Source organism: Haliotis cracherodii, unplaced genomic scaffold (genome assembly GCF_022045235.1).
Source record: "Haliotis cracherodii isolate W230 unplaced genomic scaffold, xgHalCrac1.p SCAF_8, whole genome shotgun sequence".
NCBI lineage: Eukaryota > Metazoa > Mollusca > Gastropoda > Lepetellida > Haliotidae > Haliotis > Haliotis cracherodii.
The window spans coordinates 27,083,206-27,111,155 of record NW_027266341.1 but is presented as its reverse complement, the minus strand read 5'-3'; the positions used below and the strand labels follow the sequence as shown (position 1 = coordinate 27,111,155).

The 27,950-nt window shown below is 43.0% G+C and overlaps 1 protein-coding gene across 1 annotated transcript in view; it reads left to right on the top strand.

Annotated features, from left to right (window-relative positions):
• The first annotated feature begins 14,266 nt into the window (after positions 1-14,266).
• LOC139450766 (uncharacterized) overlaps positions 14,267-27,950 on the top strand; it is a 102,423-nt gene continuing 88,739 nt past the window's right edge. The window contains exons 1-2 of the mRNA XM_071232595.1: positions 14,267-14,281; positions 15,650-15,714. The gene's annotated coding sequence lies outside the window, so the exon portion shown is untranslated. The remainder of the gene's footprint in view (positions 14,282-15,649; positions 15,715-27,950) is intronic.

The following is a 27,950-nucleotide window of genomic DNA, read 5'->3' as shown; positions in this document are numbered from 1 at the left end:
CTTCCAGCACTGAACTCACGACAAAAACTTGATTCATCCATACTGTTAACAGTACATGTCTCCAGTGACTGAACATACTGTTGATGTATGTATCCAATCAAGTCTCCCCTGCACATCACAGTGACAAATCTACATGCCTACAGTCTTGCCGTGGACAGCTGGTTGCGCTCAGTTTGGGCTGATATGTGATTGCCAGTAGCATGAAGGTTGCCAAGTATGGTGAACTGGCTGAACGATTACGTCTTGATGATCTTCCCTTGGAGTGGTTCATCACAGACTGCCCTACATGGAGTTTATAAAGGGCACCTGTCTGCACGTCGTCATTCGCGATATGACCCGTGATGATCCATGCTTATTGTGAGAGGCGACTAACGCCCAATTGTGTGGATCGATGCTCATGATGTCAATCACTGGATTGTCTGGTCCAGACTCGATTATTTACAGACCGCTGTCATATAGCAGGAGTTTTGCTGAGTGCGGCGATAAACAACAATTGAATCATTCGCCATGTTGTGCTGTGATGAACGTTAGAATGATGTCCAATGTGCCTGACTTGTCCCAGCTTTTAGCATGATGACGGTCATTTCTTAACATGGATTTGCGTCTTCTCATGATTGTCAGATGTCCATTAGAGATGTTTTCCACATTGCAGAAGTATTCAGCAACGATTGAGAGGGCAAGGGCCAGGGCCAGAGGAAAGGTCTATCTGAAAACATTAGCCACTACAATTATGCATACTTTGTTTATTTCCAAAGTGATTAAATTGTAAGTGTTGCTGAACATTTTTTGCATAGTATGGTTGAATGTGCGTATCAGGCCATTTAGAGTCTTGTAAAAACCTATGAAGGTTGACTGTCTGGCCTGTACGGATGTGACATCAGTGTTTGGTGTGATGTCACTTCCTGTTACATCATACCATATTTGACGTAATAAGCGCCCACTCTAATAAGCGCCCACAACAATATTTGCTGATATATTGGCTGGTGAACAATCCCAATTGGCACCCCTTCCGATTGATCAATGTACACAAGACTTATTTATTCGTGTATAATACACACTCATGTGTTATATGGCCACTTATTTATGGGCAATTAAATTCTGGAAAAATATGTTTGTCGTGTATAAAATGCATCGGCTCTTCTTTCATATCATTCAGGCTGTCTGCATAAACAACGAAATTAACGATCTTTCAACTTGTTTTTTTTTTCACAAAAATTATATTCTAAGAAGAGCCCTCTATTTCATATATTGAGAACGCCCTGGACACCTATTACCGTATTCAACGTAATAAGCGCCCAGGGCGCTCTCAAAATTAGAAATAGGGGGCGCTTATTAGAATATTATTTTGAGTTGAAAGATCGTAAATTTTGTGGTTTATGCTAACAGCCTGAAATGTTTACATGCGACGGATATATTTTTCAAGAATTTAATTGCCCATAATTAAGGGTGATATAACACCCGAGTGCGTATTATACACGAATAAAAAAGTCTTGTGTACATTGATCAATCGGAAGGGGTGCTGATTGGGTTTGTTCATTAGCCAATATATTAGCAAATATCGCCGTGGGCGCTTATTAGAGCGGGGCGCTTATTACGTCGAATACGGTACATTGAATACAGTAAGTCACAGATTTGTCAAATCCAAATTCAGTTATTTACTGTCATATTGTCTAGTGAGGCGTTAACCACCCAACCAATAAACATGAGTTTTGATTATGTTTAGTTTATTTCCAGCAATTCTGTATGAGATTCTTTACCACGGGGTGTTTGGACTGACAAATGAGTTACAAGAAGCTGTGCTCTTTATTCGACAGCAGAAGAAAAGCTCTCGGGAGATACATGAAAAGTAAGTTAGAAATTTCTTGCCAACCAGCTCTGTTAACTTGTAACACCATGGCAAGAGGAACTCAAATTGGTTTGCGGCATAAATAAATTATGAAGAATCAAGGTTTGATGTGTAGCTAAACAATCGGTTCTGGATTTGACTAAAATCCAATGGATACAATTTTTAGTTTCGAAAGTAATCTCAATACAAACCATAAGGCTCAGAAATCTTACATGCAAGTAGGGCAGTAATTTAACTTAGATATGCATGGAACTAGATACTTGGCTGTTAAATATTTTACAGCCAACTGAAATGGGTACAAGGTCGTTGGGTAGTTTATCTTGGCTGATTGTGGAGAGCGGAAGGTCAGTGGTTCGATCCCTGGCCGTGTCATACCAAAAGATATTAAAAGATGGTACTTGTTGTTACCCTGCCTGGCGCTCTGCATTAAGGGCTTAAAAAAGGACTCTTCGGCTTGGCATCAGTATACTGTGTCTGAGTGGTGTATTCATGTTAAACTGTGGCATGGTATTTCAGTGGGCTAGCATCAGTCCGGACTAGTACAAGCAGCCACACACACACATGTGCAAGCACGTCGCTATATAAGTGCAATAATCTTGAACACTATGTTAAACCCCACTTCACCTTCACCTTACCTCTTGGCTGATTGCCGGTGATCATGGGTAGGTGGTGTGGGTAGGCGGTGTGGGTAGGCGGTGTGGGTAGGTGGTGTGGGTAGGTGGTGTGGGTGTGGGTAGGTGGTGTGGGTAGGCGGTGTGGGTAGGCGGTGTGGGTAGGTGGTGTGGGTAGGCGGTGTGGGTAGGTGGTGTGGGTGTGGGTAGGTGGTGTGGGTAGGCGGTGTGGGTAGGTGGTGTGGGTGTGGGTAGGTGGTGTGGGTAGGTGGTGTGGGTAGGTGGTGTGGGTGTGGGTAGGTGGTGTGGGTAGGTGGTGTGGGTAGGTGGTGTGGGTGTGGGTAGGTGGTGTGGGTAGGCGGTGTGGGTAGGCGGTGTGGGTAGGCGGTGTGGGTAGGTGATCATGGGTAGGTGGTGTGGGTAGGCGGTGTGGGTAGGCGGTGTGGGTAGGCGGTGTGGGTAGGTGGTGTGGGTGTGGGTAGGTGGTGTGGGTAGGCGGTGTGGGTAGGCGGTGTGGGTAGGTGATCATGGGTAGGTGGTGTGGGTAGGTGGTGTGGGTAGGTGATGTGGGTAGGTGATCATGGGTAGGTGGTGTGGGTGTGGGTAGGCGGTGTGGGTAGGCGGTGTGGGTGTGGGTAGGCGATGTGGGTGTGGGTAGGCGGTGTGGGTAGGTGGTGTGGGTAGGTGATGTGGGTAGGTGGTGTGGGTAGGTGGTGTGGGTAGGTGGTGTGGGTAGGTGGTGTGGGTAGGTGGTGTGGGTAGGTGATGTGGGTAGGTGATCATGGGTAGGTGGTGTGGGTAGGTGGTGTGGGTAGGTGGTGTGGGTAGGTGATGTGGGTAGGTGATCATGGGTAGGTGGTGTGGGTGTGGGTAGGCGGTGTGGGTAGGCGGTGTGGGTAGGCGGTGTGGGTAGGCGGTGTGGGTGTGGGTGTGGGTAGGTGGTGTGGGTGTGGGTAGGCGGTGTGGGTAGGCGGTGTGGGTAGGTGGTGTGGGTAGGTGATCATGGGTAGGTGGTGTGGGTAGGTGGTCATGGGTAGGCGGTGTGGGTAGGTGGTGTGGGTAGGCGGTCATGGGTAGGCGGTGTGGGTAGGTGGTGTGGGTGTGGGTAGGTGGTGTGGGTAGGCGGTGTGGGTAGGCGGTGTGGGTAGGTGATCATGGGTAGGTGGTGTGGGTAGGCGGTGTGGGTAGGCGGTGTGGGTAGGTGGTGTGGGTGTGGGTAGGTGGTGTGGGTAGGCGGTGTGGGTAGGCGGTGTGGGTAGGTGATCATGGGTAGGTGGTGTGGGTAGGTGGTGTGGGTAGGTGATGTGGGTAGGTGATCATGGGTAGGTGGTGTGGGTGTGGGTAGGCGGTGTGGGTAGGCGGTGTGGGTGTGGGTAGGCGATGTGGGTGTGGGTAGGCGGTGTGGGTAGGTGGTGTGGGTAGGTGATGTGGGTAGGTGGTGTGGGTAGGTGGTGTGGGTAGGTGGTGTGGGTAGGTGGTGTGGGTAGGTGATGTGGGTAGGTGATCATGGGTAGGTGGTGTGGGTAGGTGGTGTGGGTAGGTGGTGTGGGTAGGTGGTGTGGGTAGGTGATGTGGGTAGGTGATCATGGGTAGGTGGTGTGGGTGTGGGTAGGCGGTGTGGGTAGGCGGTGTGGGTAGGCGGTGTGGGTAGGCGGTGTGGGTGTGGGTGTGGGTAGGTGGTGTGGGTGTGGGTAGGCGGTGTGGGTAGGCGGTGTGGGTAGGTGGTGTGGGTAGGTGATCATGGGTAGGTGGTGTGGGTAGGTGGTCATGGGTAGGCGGTGTGGGTAGGTGGTGTGGGTAGGCGGTCATGGGTAGGCGGTGTGGGTAGGTGGTGTGGGTGTGGGTAGGTGGTGTGGGTAGGCGGTGTGGGTAGGCGGTGTGGGTAGGCGGTGTGGGTAGGTGATCCTGGGTAGGCGGTGTGGGTAGGCGGTGTGGGTAGGCGGTGTGGGTAGGTGGTGTGGGTAGGTGATCATGGGTAGGTGGTGTGGGTAGGTGGTGTGGGTAGGTGGTGTGGGTAGGTGGTGTGGGTAGGCGGTGTGGGTAGGCGGTCATGGGTAGGTGGTGTGGGTAGGCGGTGTGGGTAGGCGGTGTGGGTAGGTGGTGTGGGTAGGCGGTGTGGGTAGGCGGTGTGGGTAGGCGGTGTGGGTAGGTGGTGTGGGTAGGTGGTGTGGGACGTGGCTCACGCTTTTGTTAACTGGTTTGTTGGGTCCTGGCTTCTTTTTAACTGATTGCCGTGATAAGGCTGAAATATTGCTGAGTTCAGCGTTAACATTCACAAGGTTGCTTGTTAAGTTGTGAATAGTTGCAAAATGTGCTTATGTGGAATAATGATGTTATCAATTGCTCGTCATGCTCTGCATTCCATGGAAGTTTTACCAATAGAAGTAAGAGGACATAGATGGATGACCTGACAAGCTGTTGTCAGTATTGGCTGCAAGTTGGCGAAGTATGGATTAGTATGGATTAGTATGGAGATTTACATATACCTTTTTTACATAGAATTAGGTGACAAAATATCTATATTGAAAACTTTCCATCTGTGAGGTCACACCGAAAGTAAGCCCACTATCTGCCATCTGTTTCAAGGTGCTGCTCCAGCAGCTTGCATTGTGTGAAGTCGAAGGACATTCCACTATTGAAGCTTGTGCTGGGTCGCGTCCGTCAGATGGATTGTTATTTTGATCGCATTTACCGGTATTGACAAAATTTGGGGTCATGCTTGCTTGTGGTTTCAGGGAATTCAGTTCTCTGTGCAAGGATCAAAATGGTAGCACATATACCTTGACCCTTGGAATGTTATTGTTAAACACTGCTCCTCGGGTTTGATTGAGGGCCCAAGGTCTTTCCCGAGCTCAGTTTTACGTTTTCAACCAATATTAACAAATTTATGAACTGCCTGCCCCAATGTAAGAAATACCAGAAAGAATACAAAAACATCGGGATACCTTATTGTGAGACAATGCAGTAGTTACGGTATAATGCAAATTGGATGACAGTTGGCGAGAGAAAGACCATCTGCAGCATGCACACAACTGAAATCATCCTATGATCATGGGTTTGTCAGCACCATACTCATGCTAGGATCTGCATCACTTTGCCTGACATGCAGGATTTTACTGAACTGTTAAAATTGGTCTCCAGCCGAAATCCAGCTGTATACAAGCCTTTTTTTTTCACTCACCTTTACATTGTCAGTGTGTGCTTATATTAGTGATCTTTATCGTGTAAAAAATGTCATTAATATTTTTTTCACAGAACATATTCTACATGTTCCTGGCTACAACAAATGAAACTTGTCCCACTGAATACTTAAAATGGCCACCAGGTTCTTGTCAGTAACCATTGGACAGATTGTTTTGAGATTTTCACAGTATGCGTATAAGATCCTTCTTTACAATAAAGGAAGGCTTTGATTTTGGCATTGGGCAGTGTCAAGGCATTTGTTAGCAGGGTGACATATTTGAATTAACCCCCAACCACACCCCCACCCACTCACCCACTCACTCACTCACTCACTACACACTCTCACTACACACACTCACTCACTACACACACTCACTCACTACACACACCCACTCACTACACACACTCACTACACACTCACTCACTTCACACACTCACTCACTCACTCACTCACTCACTCACTCACTCACTCACTACACACACTCACTCTCACCCACCCACCCACCCACTCACTCACTACACTCACTCACTCACTCACTCACTACACACTCTCACTACACACACTCACTCACTACACACACTCACTCACTACACACACCCACTCACTACACACACTCACTACACACTCACTCACTTCACACACTCACTCACTCACTCACTCACTCACTCACTCACTCACTCACTCACTACACACACTCACTCTCACCCACCCACCCACTCACTCACTACACTCACTCACTCACTCACTCACTCACTCACTCACTCACTCACTCACTCACTCACTCACTACACCACACACTCACTCACTCACTCACTCACTCACTCACCCACTCACTACACCACACACACACACACACACACACACACACACACACACACACACACACACACACACACACACACACACACACACACACACACACACACACACACACAAAAAAAGAAGGATAGGCTATTTAAAAATCCTACAAGTCCTTGTCAAAGGTTGCCAGTCCCAAAGTTTAAACTTTGTATTTCGTAATCGCCCGAGGGCCCATTTGTCTTGTGGGATTGCTGGTATTTCCCACTCAGTTGTTACAAATAGGATGGTTGTAATCAATTGAATAATTTTATGTCACTGAAAAAAGGTGAGCTTCAGTACCTGTGGTACTATAGGTGTTATACCATTGTGCACTGGAATGAAACTTAGACATTTGTTTTCAGTGGCTGTTTATACTTGGAGACCTGCCACAGTGGAGAGAACAACTTCCTTACCGTAAGTCTTGTTGCTTGGAAACATGCATGCCACAGTGGAGAGAACAACTTCCTTACAGTAAGTCTTGTTGCTTGGAAACATGCATGCCACAGTGGAGAGAACAAATTTCTTACAGTAAGTCTTGTTGCTTGGAAACATGCATGCCACAGTGGAGAGAACAACTTCCTTACAGTAAGTCTTGTTGCTTGGAAACATACATGCCACAGTGGAGATAACAACTTTGTAATAGTAAGTCCAGTGACTGTAGGAGGGGTACTTCATTCACTTGATCAGTCTGTAAGCTGGGATAGCCCAGTGTACATCTTCCTGTGGCAAGGGCGTTAACTGACTATAAAAGTCCAGTTTCAACCATTGCCAAACTTGGCTGGAATTCTGAGTTACATTTTAGCTGGACTAATAAGTCTATGCATAGTCCAATCAAAATCATGTAACGGAGTAGACATCCGGTTCGTAAACAACATGGGTTTCAACATGCAGATTTCGGTCGACTGCAGGATTTTGCAAAGCACATTTACGGCCAACTGGATGTCCAGATATTTTGCAAATATTTTCATGTTTTTAATCAAGGTGCTCACGTGATTTGATGCACTTCGTTAATATAGATCTTGATTATCGATCAGATCATCTGGATTGGGCGCCATTTTGTTTGAAGCAAATGCAAGAGATATGAGATATCGAATCATATTGGTCAATAGGAAGGATGTAACTCTTAACCTGATCCTGTCTGTAGAAACATAGGCTGTGACTATTCTGCCTGCTAAGTCTGGTAACGTGTCTGTAATTGTTATTGCATGCTTCTCTTGTTTGTAGTTTTCTGCTTCCTTTGCACTCATTTTCATGTTGGGCATAAGGCCACACTTTTTTCAAATTTTTGTTTCACAGATTCATTCCAGCTTTTCGAGGTTGGTCGAAATGGAAACAAATTATTTATTTATTTATATGAAACTGCAGCTAATATTATAAAGCATGTTTATTTTGTTTCAAATGCCTAAATTCCCTGATAGTTGCCTCCCTTAGTCATTTCAGGATGTGCTTATTGTTAGGTCAAATGCAGCCTGCGGTTAGTAGTCCTTGGTCTGTCAGTATAGCCATTCTTCGCTGGCCTCACCAAAGTGGTAAATGTCAGACATGCATCATTTTGGGTCTAATTTGACGTCAAACTGATATGGTTATTACTGAAATACATATATTTCACGACATGATGGTAGTTGTAGTAGAGATATGTTGTTTAGGTTCTGTTTGGCCTCTTGCTGTAATAATATGCTCACTTAGTATAAATTTGATGAGAAGACAATGGTTTATCTAACACTGTTAATTTTTGTTTTCAGCGCCATATAAGCCGGTCGACACCACCACTGCCGTATCGGATAGCTAAAGCTCTCGACCCAGTGTTTTTCAGAAACGTTGAACTTGACATTATTCAGGAGGAGAAGAGAGGTGAGGAGAACTGTTGGTTGGTCTTGAGGCCAGAGCAGTTTACTTTATGGAAGAAATGGGGCATAGGGGTAGCCTTGTCGATAAAGCTTTTGCTCGTCAAACCGAAGACTGCAGGTTCGATTACCCACATGGGTACAATGTGTGAAGCCCATTTCTGGTGTCCCACACCTAGATATTGCTGGTATATTACTTAAAGTGGCGTAAAACTCACTCACTCACTCGGAGCAGGTCACCAGTCTGTGTTTGTCATTGAAGACGCTTAACTTGAACATTGGGTGGTCCATCCATATGTGTGTGCTGTGAGTTTCAATACCCACCAGCCATGCGAGATTAACTATAGTCAGTAGATATAGTAAGGGTTAAGTTCCTTTCCTGAAGAAAAACTTCGTAAATATGTTTCACCAAAAAGTCATAGAAAAAAGGCATATAGCCAATCAAACACAGCTATTTTTGTTTGTCAAGAAAAAATGTATGTTAAAAAAGTCAAATATACTCCAGGCTAATCAAATAGAAATAAAGCTGGGGAACAGGAGACATATGTGTGTGAGGGGAACGGTATCGATTTGAAATGGTATTCATGCTATTCATGTAAAATCCTATTGGAGGGAGGGGGTGGCGTGGTAGTAGGGTAAATAGTATTATTTTGGTAAGTTACAACTCCACAGTGACACCGACGTTGATCCATTAGCTTCAAGCATAATGTGAGGGGGCACGGGTGGCCCAGTCGTCAAAGGCGCAGCGATTCTCTCTGCAGAGTTGCGTCCCTTAGGAACGCCAGAAACCTATGATTGTGAGTTCGAATCCTGGTTTGCCCCGATTATGTTTCTAGGTTTGTCAGAACCATACCCGTGCTCGTGGGTTTCACTTAAGTGGTAAACATCTGAGACCTGCATCACTTCGGGCTTTCCTGCCACATTAAGCTGACACGCCGTGATATAACTGGAATAATGTTAAAAGCGGCGTTAAACCCAACTCAGTCAGTCAGTCAGTTAGTTAAACCCAACTCACTCACTCAAGCATAATGTTCTAATTCAAGGTTCATGATTTCTTGAAGCATTCATAAAATGCTTTCATGTGGCTTAGTTTATTGAAGTGCTTTGATGGAAGGCTTGCTTCCAACATTGGTGATGTAAGTAACTACTTTATGCCCAGGCAGCCAATATTCAGTTAAAGTATTTCCCTATGTGATCATGTCTAGTTCCTGCAAACCATCGCGAAATACTGTATTCGGCGATATTTGCTAATATATTAGCATGTGAACAATCCTAATTAGTACCCCTTCTGATTGATCAATGTACACAAGACTTATATATTCGTGTATAATACGCACTCACGTGTCATATGTACCCTTAATTATGGGCAATTAATTTTTGGAAGATGTATCTGTGGTGTGCAATACACACACTTTCCTTTTGTTTCATTTCAGGCTGTTAGCATAAATTTACGATCTTAAAACTCTTTTCTTTTTTTTCACCAAAATTATATTTTAATAAGAGCCCCCTATTTCTAATTTTGAGAGCACCCTGGGCGCTTATTACGTTGAATGCGGTAAGTCCAATTAAATGTGATGTTAAACTTCATTTTACCTCACCTCCAGCAAACCCGTGATTGACAGCATGAGCAGTGATGCAAGTGGTTGGGGAAAGGTGATGCAGTCAGCCAGGACACACATTAGGACCAGGCCATGGGTTAGCCTTGTGGTTAAAGCATTCGCTCCTCACACCAAAGACCCGGGTTTGATTCCCCACATGGGTTCAGTGTGTAAAGCCCATTTCTGGTGTCCCCCTCCGTGATAATGCTGGAATGTTGCTAGAAGCGGTGTAAAACATCACTCCTTCACACATTTGGGACCGGTGAAGATCCAGGGTAAAATAGGTCTTCAATAACCCATGCTTCCCATAAAAGGCTACTATGCTTGTCGTAAAAGGCGACTAACGGGATCGGGTGGTCAGGCTCACTGACTTGTTTATGCATGTCATCGTATCCAAATTGCGTGGATCAATGCTCATGATGTTAATCACTGGATTGTCTGGTCCAGACTTAATTATTTACAGACCGCCGTCATATAGCTGGAATATTGCGAATATTGTAACATTAACTCTTTAGTTTCCAAGATGCTTGAGCTTGAAAATGTTTATTACCAAACTTAACGATGAACAAAAAATTGCAATCTTAAGATGGAAGTACCTTGTTTTCCACAAGTGCTAAGAAAATTGACAAAAGAGTGTGCGTTTTGATACCATGCTCAATAAGTTATAGTTGTTTTCACATATCAAGCAGTAGTGAACAAATAGTTACGAGGAATCAAATACCCTTTTAGGCCACACATTATTTTTTCTTTCACTGACCCGCCACCTCAACTGAAAAGCAGCTGGAAAACAGCTGGAAAATAAATAAATTAAGCTTTAAAACATTTATTTTATGTCTCCCACTGGTAATATGGACCTTATGCAATATAAAATTTTAAATATAAATTCCATGTCTACATTACTATCAGAAGACAGCTGCAGATTCATCTCCATGGCAGAATGATTTCACATTGATAAATAGTTGATTGACATTGCTATTTATTCTTTTTTTCATTTCGACCAACCTTGTGTGGAAAAGCTGGAATAAATCCATGAAACATAGAATTATAAAAGTGTGGCCTTAGAAGATCTGTAATATACACTATTAACCACTGATCGTCTTCTAAAAATTTGATCTTAGTGGGTGCTTATAATGATTACTTGCACTTTAGTCTACTCGGTAAGGGGTCACTTATTGTAGGAGAGCTCTTAATAGGATCAATACAGTTCTAGCATAGCATAGAATTTATTTCTCTCATCAGTGGATCACTAATTTGAAATGACACAGGACCACATTTATTGAGTATATATATGGGCAGTATTTATGGGCATGAATTATTGATAGTATCATCACTTTTAGTGTCTATTCATTGGACGTGTGGCACTGATAGGTTTGATCATCAGTCAGCCATGCATAAATCAGTACCGTTACATTGTCATGATTTTGTAAGGACAGGAATGATAGTGGAATATTTACTGCAATACTTCACACTTCCATAACTTTTGCTTGTGGTAAGAGGCGACCAACAGGATCGGGTGGTCAGGGTCGCTAAACTGGTTCATACATGTCATTGTATCCCAATTTCATGGATCGATGCTCATATCAATCGCTTGATTGTCTGGTCCAGAGTTGATTATTTACAGACCGCAGTCATATAGCTGGAATATTGCTGAGTGCAGCGTTAAACAGCAAACAAACTTCCATAACTTTCACTGATTTTATACAGATACTGACTGCATGTGCCTAATGTTATTCAGAAGGTCTGTGTTTTGATCGCCTGGTAGCATTAACAAACCTGTAGAGATGGGACATACTGTTACTTTCCTGGCACTCCGCAGTAAGGGATAAAACAGTGACTGGCTGGCTCGGAGTTAGTACAATTTTGAATGCGACGTGAAGCCCCTTTTCACCTCAGCTCACTCAACTTGAGACCTATGAAGACTAGGTAGAATAGGTCTTCAGCAACCCATACTTGACGTAAAAGGTGACTATGCTTGTCGTAAAAGGCGACTAACGGGATCGGGTGGTCAGGCTCGCTTTTTTTTTTTTTTAAATTATATAACTTGTATGTAAGATTTTAATTTACCATGTAGGGAAGAAAATATTTCTTACATACTTGATATATTTGTAATCATAATATTGTTTTTTTTTAAAGTGGAAATGGAAATTGAGGCATTAGTCTTTAAGCTGAATTTGAAAATTATATCAAGTAATATAATATATGTTATACCTGTGAAGATTTGGGTTTGAATTTATCTTCAGCAACCCATGCGAGGCGTAAGAGGCGACTAACGGTATCGGGTTGTCAGGCTTGCTCAGACTTGGTTGATGCATGTCATCGTATCCCAATTGTGTAGATCGATGCTCATGTGAATCACTGGATTGTCTGGTCCAGCCTCGATTATTAACGGACCGCCATCATATAGCTCAAATATTGCTGAGTGCCGTGTTAAACAACAAACAATGATATTTTAAGTTTCTTTCATTGATTTATATTAAGCTTTGTTGAATTATTGATGTAAGGCATGAGATGATATATACTGAACAACAAAAGTTCCTGTGACATTGAAAAAGATTTAATACAGAGTTATGTATTTTACCAAATCTGAAACAATTTCGGTTTGCAACAGATAAAAGACTCCTGTAAGTGTTCAAATGGTTTAATTTGCCATGCTGACTTCAGAAAATGAGCGATTTCATAAAAAACATGAACATGCCAAAATGTCAATTTACAAATCAATAGTGGGTGTGTCCACCTCTGGTTGAGATGCAAGCAACACATCTTCGTCTCATGGAATGGACCAGGCGTCGCATAAAGCCCTATGGGATATCTGTCCATATCTGCTGGAGCATGTTTCGATGTTCCTGGAGTGTCTGTGGCACTTGTGGTTGACGTCGAAGGCGCGATCCATCTCATCCCACATGTGCTCGATTGGTTTAGAGATCAGGGGAGCGAGCCAGCCAGGGGATGACTTTCATGTTGTTTTATTGAAGAGATTCCTGAACAAGTCTAGCAATATGAGGCCGGGCATTGTCAGGTAATGCCTGGGCCATGACGACGCAAAAACGGTGGAACAACAGAACCGATGATCTTGTCGCGGTAGCGCTGTCCATTGAGATTTTCCTCTACCACTATCAAACGGGTCCTCTGTCTTGCTGTAATCCCACCCCATACCATAACGCTGCCGCCTCCGAAACGATCACACAATGATTGATGTAACGTTCACCTCGACGTCGGTATACTCGAATCCGTCCATCAATGTGGCTGAGGTGAAAACGAGACTCGTCAGTGAATAGAACTTGTCCCCACTGCATGGCCGTCCAGCGTAGACGCTGTCTGCACCATGGTAGACGTGCTTGACGGTGGATTCCTGTCAAAATGGATCTTCTGGCGACAATCCCTGCACATCTGAGGCGACGATGTACAGTTTGTGAAGATATTTGTCGAAGGCCAGGGATGCTTCTTGCAGTCACTGTTGCTGGCTGGAATCGATTTTGTAGGTGTGTTGTTCGAATCCAGTTGTCTTGTCAATTATTGGTTATGTGTGGCCTGCCACTCAGGGGATGGTCTCTGACTGCATTCGTCTGTTGCCATAAACACCAAATGGTGTTTCTGTGGACGTTAAATTGTCTTGCAACATCACGTCGACTCGATCCTGCTTTAAGCACACCGATGGCTGGCAGACGCTAATTTTTGGACAGGCGTGGCATTTCGTAAAGTTGAATAATTGCGTAATTTTGTTGTTTTTCTGAGTTGAGTGGAAGTTGTCAACACAATGCTAAAAAATGCATATGGAATCCCGTTAACACACATGTTTTTATACCCATTCTTGGCTGGTGAAATGCATGGGTTTTGCATAAAAGTCAACTTTTGCATGGAATGCATGCTTTTCTGTAGCAGTTGCGTTTTTGTGACTTGATTCCATACATGTACTACAATATTGAAAACCAAACTTTACTTGTTTGAAAAATACACTAAATTATTGGTGTCACAGGAACTTTTGTTGTTGAGTATATATAAATCAAAATATAATTTCTTTCGAAGTTCTTTGAATCAAAATTTAATCATGTTATGTTCTTTGTGGAAATCAATGTGTTACAATATTAAACAATATTTACTAAAGACATTTAATGTTAAGCAAATTCATGTTTTGGAATAATTTTGATAAAATGAAATAATTTGTGCGGACAATATGCTGGCTATCTATTTCCTAAAACTCTGGTTACAACCGCAGTGTCCACTGTGAACAGCTTGGAAGGTTCATCGATACCTCCCAGCAACATGGCCATTATCAATGTCATGGAAGTTTGAAATATGTAGAGACATTGTGTCCCTCATTTAACTGGGGTTATGACTCTGTACACACAGAGGAGGCCTGGGTAAGCTAAATATGTTTGTTTTCCTTGTTCATGGGTTTTCCCACGTGATTTATGCTACTATAGGGCAGAGTTCCTTCATGACCAACACCATAAAGATGTCAATCAGGTCATCATTGTGTGGGTTTAATGAATGCTTGTTGAGCAGACGCCATCTGTAATGTAGACGTGAAGGCATGTCTAATGAAGGAAATGCATTGGTGTTTTGTACGCTTGTAAGTAGTCTTTAGTTTGTCTCATCAATTTTAAAGCTCTGTAGGTACATTTAATGGTTGTTACAACAAATTTCATTGTTTTGTGTTATTATTTTATTTTATTTTTATTTTATTTTTTTTAATGTCCTTGCATTCTACCAGTATTTTATTGTGTGCATATGTGAAGTAGGCTCTCTAGGCAAATACAAGGTTTTGAACTGTTAACATGTTTTAAGAAAAATTTATTTGGGAAAATATATTTTCACATTTGAATTGTTAGTGTTAATTTCAATTTCAAACAATTGTAACTTATGCTATGGAAAGTGTTAGCTGTCGCAGGTGGCAAAGGTGGGCGATTGTGGGTTGTGTATGATAATGTTAGAACTTTGAATTGCACCCCTATTTGTTGTAATATCCAAATAATGAGGATTGATTCTCCTGGCTGATTTTGTGACTTGAATTCCAATAGCTTGAAGTGGGGAACGTCAGTGACTGGTATCACTTCAGCCTTTCCTCAAACATAAAGTTGGCATGCTTGATGTAACTGGAATACTGTTAAAAGCAGTGTTAAACCCAACTCGCTCGCGTGGATAGTGTTGCCTGTACAATCAACCACGTATCTACTTGGCTGTGGTATAGGTTGAATATTGATGACTTGGACATAAAACACTGAACAAATTGTGTGTATATGTACATTATATGTTTTCCTCATATCATAAGCTGTGGAAATTGCGGGTAAGATTTGGTCATTAGCAACCTATACTGGTCGCGAGAGGCGACCAAATGAATCCGCTGGTCAGGATTGATGACTTGGTAGGTGGCATGTTGATGTACCCTGGTGTGGATCATTGCTTATCTCAATCACTGGATTGTCAGGTCCGGACTTGACTTACAGAGTGGGTGCTGGGTACTGGGTACTGGGTGCAGCATTAAACAAAAAACTCTCATTTGTACTTGGATGTCTGAGATAAGAAAGGAGTTCATATTTTACATGAGAGCAACAAATCTTGGAAAGTGAATGAATTGTTTTGGAAATACTTGATAAAGGATGCAATGATGTTCATTGTTCATCAACTTTATGATATATTCTTACCGTAGTGTGGATTACGTTGGTGCAAAATTGTTTTGTTATGAAATAAGATAATTTAAATATATTTAATGCGATTCATCTTTTCAGAAGCGAAGTTAAGAACTCAGCAAGGCAAGGACTTCAATGGTTTTGCCCCTGGTGACAAGTGTCAAGTAAGTTCCTTAGTTTGGAGACTTAGGTGTGCTGATACAATAATGTTCATATTTACTAAACGAACAGTTTCAATAAAAATATAAATCTATTTTCTACCCATGAAGATCCAGGTTCGTATAGGCCGAAAGAGGTGACTTAAGGAATCGGGGGGCACAGGCTTTCTCACTCATTGCTGAGTGTGGCGTTAAACAAGAAGAAGATATGTTTTCTGATTCCAGTACTTTTTTTGTTTGTTTTTGCCATATCTTTTATTTTATCCATTTTCTTTGCCTGCAACTTTGAAACAAAATGCATATTTTCCACTCTTTTTTTAATACTATTGTTAAGCAGTAAATTCAGTAAGTGGAATTGGGCCATACTGCATTTTTTTTAATATCATTATTTAATAATGATGCATATATGAATCTCTGAAATACATTTTCGTGTTTGAGTTTATCAGGAAGTTCTTGATGTCTGAAGTCAGTTGTAATTGGAGAATTTGAAGAGTTCCGTGAGCTGTGAGTGGTTGAGGTGGAGTGGTATAAGACAGATATTGCAGTTTCCTGGCCTTGTGCAATACGTGTAATATACACTCCACCCCTCCTGGATCATACCAGCTGGGGACAATGTAACTAGGAAGTGACTCTAGTGGCAGGGTCCAGGGTCAGATTGTCAAGCTACTATACTCCACAACCTCACTGTATCTAGACAGCCACAATCTCCATTGTTCTCACATTGGACATGAAGTGTTCCTCATATGGCGCTGTGTTTAAACAAGTCCCTTTTGCCAGTGAACATCTGATGCTATCAAAGGAATGTCTCATTGAAAATATGTATAATGAACAAAAAAGTTAGGGATCAGGAAATATTTTTTATATGAAATTTGTGTGCTCTGTCTTCACTACAAAAAATATATCCCTAAAGATATTCATGATATTCATGATCCTTAACTCTTTCTCTCTCTCCCCAGTGCCGCCCCCCCCCCCAGTATTTTAAGAGTTATGGGCTTTAAGGGTCCGGCGGTCGGGTAGCCTAGTGGTTAAAACGTTCGCTTGTGACGCGGAAGACCCAGGATTTATTCCCTACATGGGTACATTGTGTGAAGCCAAACACTCTCACTCACTTTGCCTTAATTGTGAGACATTTTGAGGAATAATTATCAAATTAATAACAAAATAAAGTAAACTTATTCCTTTATTGTTTCTGGGTTCATACCCAGGTTCGTATTGATTGTTTCTAGGTTTGTCAGCACCATATCCATGCTTGTGGGTTTCACTAAAGTGGTAAACGTCTGCCACCTTCACCTCTTCAGGCTTTCCTCCCACATAAAGCTGACACGCATGATATAACATGATGACTGTTCAAAACAGTGTTGAATCCAACTCGCTCACTTTCAAATAGTTAATCAAATTGTTGCACATGTATACATGACAATGAGTTTGACCTGTTTCCTTTCTTAGCTCACCTGACTGAAAATCAAAGTGAGCTATGTTGTGGGGTCTCATCCGTCGTCTGTATTAGGGATGGGACGGGTAACTCAGGTATTCGGGTACTCGGGTTGGGACCAGGGTAACCACAGGACTACCCGGACCTGTGGTTTGTCACGTACAGTAATACATTGTTCAAATACAATAACAATAAAAGTCATCATGTTTGCATTTCTTTCAGACTATGCACACATTGTTTCTGACTTATATACGTTGTAGTAAAGATATAACTTCAGTTGACTTCAGTGTATGCATCATCTGATCTTTCTACACATGTAGGTAAATAGCATTTGCCAGCTCTCCAGAAAAACAATTCCCCATCGGACATTATGGACCCATCTCTTGGGACTTACAGTAGGTACCTGGGTGGGGTCGGGTAATAGGGGGAGTGGGTACCCGGTTGGGATCGGGTAATAGTGGGGTGGGTACCCGGGTGGGGTCGGGTTATAGTGTGATGGGTACCCGGGTGGGGTGGGGTGGATACGCGGGTGGCGTCAGGTAATAGGGGGAGTTGGTAATCGGGTGGGATCGGGTAATAGTGTGATGGGTACCCGGGTGGGGTCGGGTCGGGTTATGGTGGGGTGGGGTGGGGTGGGTACCCGGGTGGGATCGGGTAATAGTGGGGTGGGTACCCGGGTGGGATCGGGTAATAGAGGGATGGGTACCCGGGTGGGATCGGGTAATAGTGGGGTGGGTACCCGGGTGGGATCGGGTAATAGTGGGATGGGTACCCGGGTGGGATCGGGTAATAGTGGGGTGGGTACCCGGGTGGGATCGGGTAATAGTGGGGTGGGTACCCGGGTGGGGTCGGGTAATAGTGGGATGGGTACCCGGGTGGGGTCGGGTAATAGTGGGGTGGGTACCCGGGTGGGTACCCGGGTGGGATCGAGTAATAGTGGGGTGGGTATCCGGGTGGGGTCGGGTAATAGTGGGGTGGGTACCCGGGTGGGATCGGGTAATAGTGGGATGGGTACCCGGGTGGGGTCGGGTAATAGTGGGATGGGTACCCGGATGGGGTCGGGTAATAGTGGGGTGGGTACCCGGGTGGGATCGGGTAATAGTGGGGTGGGTACCCGGGTGGGATCGGGTAATAGTGGGATGGGTATCCGGGTGGGGTCAGGTAATAGAGGGGTGGGGTAATAGAGGGGTGGGGTAATAGTGGGGTCGGTACTTGGGTGGGGTTGGGTAATAGTGGGATGGGTAACCAGGTGGGGTCGGGTAAAAGTGGGGTGGATACCCAGTTGGGGTCGGGTAATAGTGGGGTTGGTACCCGGGTGGGGTCGGTACCCGGGTGGGGTCGGGTAATAGTGGGGTGGGTACCCGGGTGGTGTCGGGTAATAGTGGGGTGGGTACCCTGGTAGGGTTGTGCATTAGGGGGTCGAGTACCTGGGTTGTAAATTTGGACTCGTCCAAGCCCTAATCTGCATGTCCATTTCAACCTGAGTGAAAGAGACTGTTGAGAGACCTTGACAAGCTGAAACTTCCGTACTATGGTTTCACTAAACTGTGCTCTCAGAGAACTGACCCGGGTTCGATTCCCGACATGGGTACAATGTGTTAAGCCCATTTCTGGTGTCTCCCGCCGCGATATTGCTGGAATATTGCTAAAAGCGGCATAAAACCATATTCACTCTCATTGAATGGCATATTTTCATGTTTTGTCAAACTACAATCTTTGACCTCAAGTGTGTCATTGCATTTTCAACATCTCTGAAATGCAGGGCCTATGGATCTGAAACTTTGTATAATTAATACCAAGTATTGTGTCTCTGAAACACGATCACAGAATACTGAACTGGCCACTGTTATTTCCTCATTTTTTAAGGACCGCCTCCATGATCAAGTGGAAAGAGTGTCTGCCAGGAGAGAGAAAAATCAGTGGTTTCATCCCCATCTGTGTCATTCAGAAAGACATTAAAAGATGGTACTTGTTGTTACCCTGCTTGGTGCTTGACATAATCGGTTAAAACAAGGACTGGTCGGGTCGGAGTCGGTATACTGTGTCTGAATGGTATCTCAGTGGGCTAGCACACCAATGTGCATTCACATTTCTATGTGAGAGTAATAACCCTGAACACAACGTTAATCCTCATTTCACCTCACAATTCTAGTGAGCCGCAAAGGCTTGGGGCTCTATATATTTCTCTGTTGGATTCAGGGGCACGGGTGGCCCAGTCGTCTAAGGCGCCGCGATTCGCTGTGCAGAGTTGCGTCCCCTGGACACGCCAGAAACCTATGATTGTGGCTTCGAATCCCGGTTCACCCTGATTATGTTTCTAGGTTTGTCAGCACCATACCCGTGCTCGTGGGTTTCACCGAAGTGGTAAACATCTGAGACCTGCATCACTTCGGGCTTTCCTCCCACATTAAGCTAACACGCAGCGATATAACTGGAATAATGTTAAAAGCGATGTTAAAGCATACTCACTAACTCACTCTGTTGGATTCCAGCAATATAGCATAGAAGTAGTAAATTCAACATTATCTATGAACAATATTGACTATCATTGGCTCGCAGGACCTGATATGCTTCCACAGTTTTCAAAGAGATTGAAATGTTTGTCACGAGGCTTGGGCATATCATGTTTTCCACATGACATATCTTATGTTACAGATTTTCTTGATAAACTGATTTTCTGGCTTATCAACAATTTCACCTTGAGGGTGATGTGTGAATTTATCACAGGCGGCACTCCGAGACAGCTGTCACATTAGCCACGTTACTGCTGCATGCTGTTGATGAGATATACTGTTAACTCTAACACTAATATGTATTTAATAGGAATTAAATCAAGTGGGAGTATCGCTTAGGTCGAAAACATGACAGTTTCCAGAGTTTGGAGAAATGTGAATGATTTTGATGAGAATATTTGAAATGAAGTGTCATTTTACTGTTGAAAAACTGCCATCTGTTTCTCAGCAGTATAAGGACTATGGATTTAAGTCAATCGATTTTCCTACAGGTTTATTCAAATTATATAAAAAACGTTTATTTGATAAAACACATTTTATCACAAAGTTAACAATTACCCTAATTGCCTGTTGTCTGTGTGTGCAAGAATTGTTATTCCCTGACCTAAAAGGGAGTTGGCATATAGTTATACCAAGGAAATACATCCATCCTTCCGAGGACATTTTAGTGTGCGATGATCGCGGGTTCGAATTACGGTTCGTCCCGGTTATGTTTCTAGCTTTGTCATCACCAAAGCGATAAATATCTGAGGCCTGCTTGACTTTCCTCCCACATAAAGCTCACAGGCCATGCTATAACTGTTCAAAGTGGCAACTCACTCACGAATAACAGCCCATCCCCAAGGAATCAGTGTCTGTACCTGCGACACTATGGTACACAATGACCTTGTGTGGAAACTGACACTAAACAGTCGGAACTACAGAGATGGAGATATGCTGCATATTTGCGTTAAGTACGCATAAAATGAACTGAAATGTGCAGCCAAATCAAATCCTTGCGTATAAAAAACGTAACAAAAGTTTTAAATACACTATTAAAATAAAATTAATGCGTATATTATAAGTATTAGATAATACGGATTCGTATATTACAACTGTTAGATAAAATGTGTATCAGCGTGTGTGTGTATGAGAGTGCTTGTGGCGTCCTTGTGTGAAAGCGTGTAAATGGTGTTTGTATGAGAAGTGTGAATGGCTGTTGTCTTTATGATAAAAAAAAAGGGGACTCCATCATGTGATTCATATATATTATGTATTAAATCATTTATTATCGCTAGTAATATCAATCTCACATTACAAATGATGTGCAAACAGTCAATGTATCAATATGCACTATATCATGTACAATGTATCCTGAACCCTGAATAAAAAAAGTATTACAACAAAAAAAAATGTGTATCAGCTAATTACCAAATTCGCTTACAGACAAAGTTACATTCAGAAAAGCTTCTACGACAAACATACTGTTAAATGCCAATTGAAAAGCACATCATGCCTGGTCAATGTACATGTTGTAAATGATTTACAGGTATTGTTACAAAACAGGTTAAATAAGTTAATTACCCAAATGTCCAGAAACAGGTTGGTACAAAAAATGAAATACCCTCTAAAACTTGTGGAAACCCAATCCAAATCAAACCCCTGGGGAAAAATACCCAATTAACCAAAAGTTTATCGATAGCTCTGGAACTAGTCCCGGTTTGAATAACTTTGTAACTTTAGATTCATTAGGAGAATCATGAAATAATTATTTAACCTTTTGTGAGAGATTTGAAAAAGAAATGCACAACATTTGGGAGGGTACATATTTTTGGGGAAGAAATGAAAAAAGTCCTGTGAGTTTGATGGTTTCAATGTCTGCCATTGGGGTCTGCTTTAAGCCTGATAACATCTTTGCAGTGCAGATTCGGTCTCAAGGACCGTGTTTGTCATAAAAGTCAACAAAAGATTGTGTGGTTATGATGGTTGTCCTGACCGACGGTCATAGTATTCTGACAGTGTTGATCATGATTTGCTCGAACCCTGTTGCACAAAACGTTCTTAGTGTGACGACTATTGTTAGACCTTGTTGCTTAATGTGCATCCTGACCGAGTGTCCTTGTACCCTGACATTGGGGATCTTGCATTGCTCGACCCTTTTAGCACTATGACCATCGGTCGACACTGTTGGGTTACGGGAGTTACCTTAATCAAAGCATAATACTATTGTAAGTCACTGTTGGTTCATGGGAACTATGATAATCTTGGCACTAAGATCACTTGTGGAACGCTGCCGTGTCCAGTCTCCATTATCTTCAGATTCCGAGGTAGAATAGGTCTTCAGCAACCCATGCTTGCAGTAAAAGGCGACTATGCTTGTCGTAAAAGGCGACGAACGGGATCGGGTGGTCAGGCTCGCTGACTTGGTTGATGCATGTCATCGATCCCAATTGCGTGGATCGATGATCATGATATCAATCACTGGTTTGTCTGGTACAGACTTGATTATTTACAGACCGCCGTCATATAGCTGGAATTTTTCTGAGTGCGGCGTTAAACAAAAAACCAACCAACCATTATCTTCAGGCTTCTATGATATGGAAAGAATCGTGCTGATGAAATAAATTCTACTAACTGCATCTGTTTCAACTGTCAATCCATTTTAAATTCATGGTTTTGACAGAAAAAACGTTTCACTTGCCCCTCATTGTGTTATACAATGTACACTGCTGTGATTTGGCTTACAGGATCAGGTAGGCAACAAGTCGGCCTTGAAATACTAATTGCTCTAATACATGTTCAGAAGATTAATGGTTTTTGTTTTTTTCGACTGTAACGCAATTTGAAATATATCAAAAATTATAAAAGATTTCATCAAGGTCTATCAATCATTTGGATATGATGTTTTAGACTATTTACTTGTAGGTCAAAATAACCTAGCTTTTCCACATTGGATCAATTTCAGAAGTATTTGTCTACTTTAAGTGGCAAGCTGTTTACCTACCTGCACACCTATCATTATTATTGAAGGACGTGATTTACTTCTTTGTAGAGACACAAGGCTAGTACAGATGTGTTTTCATTGTATACTACTCTCCAATAGGTTCCCAATATGCCTGTGGAGATTCTAGGACGATATGTCCCTAGTATCCCTGTGGAGATTCTAGAACAATATGTCCCTAGTATCCCAGGGGAGATTCTAGGACAATAGTTCCCCAGTATCCCTGTGGAGATTCTAGGACAATAGTTCCCCAGTATCCCTGTGGAGATTCTAGGATGATATGTCCCTAGTATCCCTGTGGAGATTCTAGAACAATAGTTCCCCAGTATCCCTGTGGAGATTCTAGAACAATGTCCCTAGTATCCCTGTGGAGATTCTAGAACAATATGTCCCTAATATGCCTGTGGAGATTCTAGGACAATAGTTCCCCAGTATCCCTGTGGAGATTCTAGAACAATAGTTCCCCAGTATCCCTGTGGAGATTCTAGGACGATAGTTCCCCAGTATCCCTGTGGAGATTCTAGAACAATATGTCCCTAGTATCCCTGTGGAGATTCTAGGACAATAGTTCCCCAGTATCCCTGTGGAGATTCTAGGACGGTATGTCCCTAGTATCCCTGTGGAGAATGTAGAACAATATGTCCCTAGTATCCCTGTGGAGATTATAGAACAATATGTCCCTAGTATCCCTGTGGAGATTCTAGGACAATAGTTCCCCAGTATCCCTGTGGAGATTCTAGGTCAATAGTTCCCCAGTATCCCTGTGGAGATTCTAGGACGATATGTCCCTAGTATCCCTGTGGAAATTCTAGGACAATATGTCCCTAGTATCCCTGTGGAAATTCTAGGGCAGAATAGTTCCCCAGTATCCCTGTGGAAATTCTAGGGCAGAATAGTTCCCCAGTATCCCTGCGGAAATTCTAGGACAACAGTTCCCCAGTATCCCTGCGGAAATTCTAGGATAATAGTTCCCCAGTATCCCTGCGGAATTTCTAGGACAATAGTTCCTCAGTATCCTTGTGGAAATTCTAGGACAATGTGTCCCTAGTATCCCTGTGGAGATTCTAGGACAACAGTTCCCCAGTATCCCTGTGGAAATTCTAGGGCAGAATAGTTCACCAGTATCCCTGTGGAAATTCTAGGGCAGAATAGTTCACCAGTATCCCTGTGGAAATTTTAAGGCAGAATAGTTCACCAGTATCCCTGTGGTGGTATGCTGTGTGTCTGGATTATTCATGTTAAACTGTGACGTGGTATCTTAGTGAGTTAACACCATAAAATTGGCATTAGTCCAACGAGTGCACACAAACCACGCCACCACACCACACAACACACATGCAGACGCAAGCGCACATGCACACACCACCACACACACCACCACCACACACGGCAAGGAAAACCAGAAATGAGTTTCACACATTGTTTCCATTGGGAATCGAACCCAGATTTTTGGCATGAGCGAATGCTTTAACCACTAGGCTACTTCACCCCCTCCCTAAGCCTAGAGCTGAGATTAGGATGAGTTTTGGCTGATAGAGTTGAGATTGGGATGGAATTGAATTGAATGGAGGTGGTTGTTTTATAAAATATACTGTACAGAAAAACGTTTGCGCCAAGATATTCATGGTCCTTAACTTCTTTTGTACTGTATATATGTGCCAGGGTCTGAAAAGGTGACTACGTTGCAAACAGAGGCTTAAGAGTTGATCCAGTTGTTAGCTACTGGTTTCTACATGTCTCTGAGTTGGCTGTGAAGAGGTGAGGTCAAATGGGATTTAACGTCGCGTCCAAGATTATTGCACTTATATAGCGTCGTGCATGCATGCTTGCATTTAAGATGTGCGTTCGTGCTTGCGTGTGTATGTGCTTGCCTGTCCGTACTGATGCCAATTTATAGTTCTAACCTACTGACATACCATGCTGCAGTTTAACATGAATACCCCACTCAGACACAGTATACTGACTCCGAGCTGACCAGTCCTTGTTTTAGCCCCTTAATGCCAAGTACCAGACAGGGTAACAACAAGTACCATCTTTTAACGCCTTTTGGTATGTCGTGGCCGTGGATCGAACATTATATTTGGCAGTGTGTTTGTGTTTATACCAGTTTCTCTCTGCCACACACATACTGTTCCAAAACCTACCCAGTTCTTTATCCACCATTCTTTCCTAACTCTTCTGGGTCACGCCGAAGACCCGGGTTTGATTCCCGACATGGGTACAATGTGTGAAGCCCATTTCTGGTGTCCACCGCCGTGATATTGCTGGAATATTGCTAAAAGTGGCGTAAACCAAAACTCACTCACTGCTAACTCTTCTTCTATTGTTATTGCTTTTTGACTTTAATAACAAAATTGTCATGGTCAATTTCACTTTCATCTCGTGATGTATAAATGATATAACTGCATTATAATTTCTGTTACTATGTTCCTGTTTTTTATGACATGGACCATACGCTCTCCGGGTGGACACTCTACCACCAGACCACAGAGGTGGTTGGCTGTACATAGACTGATGTGATTATGTATGGCTGTTATTCGGCCCATTGTGGCATAACTTTAGTAATGTACAAGTCAAAAGGACCAATGAAAAAACAAAAGTGCCGATAGAACATGACTGGGTTGTCACAGACAGCAAAAACTGTATGCATATTTCAGTTTAAACAGGTCATTGTATAGTTTTTGAATGTTGAACTTTGCTGCTTCGAATTAGATAAACTGTAAGTAATATTTTACTAAAGACCAGTTACAGAACATCCTACTGATGAAGATCCGGGGTAGAACAGGTCTTCAGCAACCCATTCTTGCCGTAAAAGGAGACTATGCTTGCTGTAAAAGGCGACTAACGGGATCGGGTGGTCAGGCTCGCTGACTTGGTTGAAGCATGTCATCGATCCCAATTGCGTGGATCGATGCTCATGTTGTGAATCACTGGATTGTGTGGTCCAGACTGGATTATTTACAGACCGCCATCATATTGCTGTGTTCGGCATAAAACAACAAACCAAACCAAATACAGAAAATGCACAATAAGAAGGCTGTGTTTTGCAATACCCAACAGCAATGCCATATTTTCCATAGCCAGATGAAAATATTAGGCCCTAACATCTTTCAGTTTGTATATGTATTTTTGGGGGGATGCCCTTGACACAATATCTATCTCACTCACTCACTCACTCACTCACTCACTCACTCTAATATATAAGGCTGTTGTAATACCTCTCACAGCCTTAAACCTTAATCACTTGATGACATAAGGGCTGACAGAGTTATCACTTCATAAATGTTTGCCCATGATGCAGTCAGAACAGCATGATGTCTACGGCAGGTATGGGAACGCCCTCTCCCATTGACTAATGCTCCCTTTATGACGTTGTTTGGAGGGAACTTATTTGTCCACATATCACGGCTATAATGTTGGGTGGGGCGCTGCTTGATGTCACGGAGACATGAGCTGGACACGGACTCACCCATGTGTGGATCAAGACTTTGTGTAGGTAGGTACTTTCAGTGCAGTTCATAATAGCTGATAAATTCTTCGAACAGAAAGGCTATTTAGTATTTAAAGTTTTTTAGGTGTGGAATCTCGTTTGGGTCCTTAAAATTTGTCGTTGTCATTGAAAGGGGAGCTTATTGTTCAAATGTCATACTTTTAGAAATATTTCGTTTTTAACGGAATACATAACTGGTTGTTATCTTGTGGTTGAAGGAGGGTTGATGTGGTTCATGTCTAGTTTAAAGTTGTTTAATTTTAGATAGATGAACAACAGTTTACCTGTGTTGTTTACATAGGTGTCTTCAATACATTTGAGAAAATTAAATCTCATCCTTTATTGAAGCTGAATATCAGAATCATTGAAACTAGTTTTCAAAACAAAAAATTAGTACTGTTTTTAGGCCAGTGGAAAGGATCAATGCTTACACTGAAATTTTTTAAAAGCATACATCTTGAATTAAAATCTGTGTTAAAATGACTTTTTGATAGTCAGTTTATGTTGGTACGTATCTTAAAAATGGGGGGGCACAAGTGGCCCAGTCGTCCAAGGCGCCGCAATTCGCCGTGCAGAGTTGCGTCCCCTGGACACGCCAGAATCCTATGATTGTGGCTTCGAATCCCGGTTCACCCCGAATATGTTTCTAGGTTTGTCAGCACCATACCCTTGCTCGTGGGTTTCACCGAAGTGGTAAACGTCTAAGACCTGCATCACTTCGGGCTTTCCTCCCACACTAAGCTGACATGCCGCGATATAACTGGAATAATGTTAAAAGCGGCGTTAAACCCAACTCACTCACTCACTCACACTTAAAAATGGATATTGTCTTCTTGGTGTCAAGTGAAATTATGAAATAATTCTTTATTCAAGTTTGATAAGGAAGTCTGATCTGTTTATGCATGAGTGACATGCTTCTAATTTGATGGTAATGCCTGTCTGTGTTCAGTGTACCAGTGGGATTAAGGAAGGGAGGGAGGCAATGATGGCAGATATCTAACTGTCGCATACACAGTATAGCAAGCTCATCGTTCACCCAGGGGGGCGGTCGGGTAGCCTAGTGGTTAAAGCGTTCGCTCGTCACGCCGAGGACCCGGGTTCGAATCCCGACATGGGTACAATGTGTGAAGCCCATTTCTGGTGTCCCCCGCCGTGATATTGCTGGAATATTGCTAAAAGCGGCGTAAAACCAAACTCACTCACTCACTCATTCACCCAGGCATAATTATCCTGTTAGGATTCTTAGTCAGTGAGGTGTTAAGGTAGCCTAGTGGTTAAAGTGTTGGCTAGTCATACCGAAGATCCGGGATTGATTCCCCACATGGGTACAATGTGTGAAGCACATTTCTGGTGTCCCCCGCCGTGATATTGCTGTATAAATATTGCTTAAAGTGGTGTAAAACCATACTCACTCACACTCTTAATCAGCAACCCATGCTTGTTGTAAGAGGTGACTATGATTGCCGTTAGAGGCGACTGACAGATTGGGTGGTCAGACTCCCAGACTTTGTTGATGTCAACATACCCCAACTACATAGATCAATGCTCATGATGTCAATCACTGGATTGTCTGGGCCAGACTCGATTATTTACAGGCCGCCGTCACATAGCTGCACTATTGCTGAGTGCATCATTAAACAACAAACAAACATTCTTTCACTGGTTTGCCTGTATTTTTATTTGTGCTCATGCTGTCAACCACTTGTTTGCTTTGCACAGAGTTGTTCATTTACTGACGATGGGATTCACTGAAATATTTTTCAGTGCTTTAAAATTACTCAATTTGGTTTATATTATGTTAAATAGCTGAAAATAGTTTTCCAAGGG